The sequence below is a fragment of the Arachis hypogaea genome, unplaced genomic scaffold, assembly GCF_003086295.3.
Source record: "Arachis hypogaea cultivar Tifrunner unplaced genomic scaffold, arahy.Tifrunner.gnm2.J5K5 arahy.Tifrunner.gnm2.scaffold_96, whole genome shotgun sequence".
Taxonomy (NCBI): Eukaryota; Viridiplantae; Streptophyta; class Magnoliopsida; order Fabales; family Fabaceae; genus Arachis; species Arachis hypogaea.
In genome coordinates, this window is record NW_027255507.1 from 26,353 (window position 1) to 26,901 (window position 549).

Consider the following 549-nt stretch of genomic DNA (forward strand, 5'->3'; position numbering starts at 1 on the left):
CAGAGACTAAATTTGCTAAGCTAGATGGATTCTGCTCAGAATTCTCTGTCTGTTGCTGAGTGGATGATGGAAAAGGTTTACTATTGTTAAACCTGTTTCTTCCACTATTATTAAAGCCTTGTTGAGGCTTTTGTTGATCCCTCCATGAGAAATTTGGGTGATTTCTCCATGAGGGGTTATAGGTGTTCCCATAGGGTTCACCCATGTAATTTACCTCTGCTATTGCAGGGTTCTCAGGATCATAAGCCTCTTCTTCAGAAGATGCCTCTTGAGTACTGTTAGATGCAGCTTGCATTCCATTCAGACTCTGAGAAATCATATTGACTTGCTGAGTCAATATTTTATTCTGAGCCAATATGGCATTCAGAGTATCAATTTTGAGAACTCCCTTCTTCTGAGGCATCCCATTACTCACAGGATTCCTCTCAGAAGTGTACATAAACTGGTTGTTTGCAACCATGTCAATATGTTCTTGAGCTTCTACAGGCATTTTCTTTAGGTGAATGGATCCACCTGCAGAAGTATCCAATGACATCTTAGCTAATTCAG